Genomic DNA, 619 nt, shown 5'->3' on the forward strand with positions numbered 1-619 from the left:
TCTCATTTTTTTAAGTTAGTCTTGCTAAAGGTTGACCAATTTTGTTTATTTTTATTTATTTATTTGTTTTTGAGATGGAGTCTTGCTCTGTCGCCCAGGCTGGAGTGCGGTGGCACATTCTCCACGGCTCACTGCAAGCTCCGCCTCCCGGGTTCACGACATTCTACTACACGCACCTGCCACCACGCCTGGCTATTTCTGTTTTTGTAGTTTTAGTGGAGACAGGGTTTCACCTTGTTAGCCAGGATGGTCTCCATCTCCTGACCTCGTGATCCGCCCGCCTGGGACTCCCAAAGTGCTGGGATTGCAGGCATAGTCTGTTTATCTTTATAAAAAACTAACTCTTATTTGTGTTGATGTTTTCTATGATTTTTCTAGTCCCTATTTCATTTATCTATATGCCGATCTTATTTCCTTCATTCTACTAACTTTACACATAGTTTGTTCTTCTTTTTCTAGGCCCTTGAGGTGTAATGTTTGGTTATTTCTTTTCTTTTCTTTTCCTTCCCTCCTTCCTTCCTTCCTTTCTCCCTTTCTTCCTTCCTTCCTTCCTTCCTTCCTTCCTTCCTTTCTCTTTCTTTCTTTCTTTCTTTCTTTCTTTCTTTCTTTCTTTCTTTCT

Source organism: Piliocolobus tephrosceles, unplaced genomic scaffold (assembly GCF_002776525.5).
Source record: "Piliocolobus tephrosceles isolate RC106 unplaced genomic scaffold, ASM277652v3 unscaffolded_42, whole genome shotgun sequence".
NCBI classification, from domain to species: Eukaryota; Metazoa; Chordata; class Mammalia; order Primates; family Cercopithecidae; genus Piliocolobus; species Piliocolobus tephrosceles.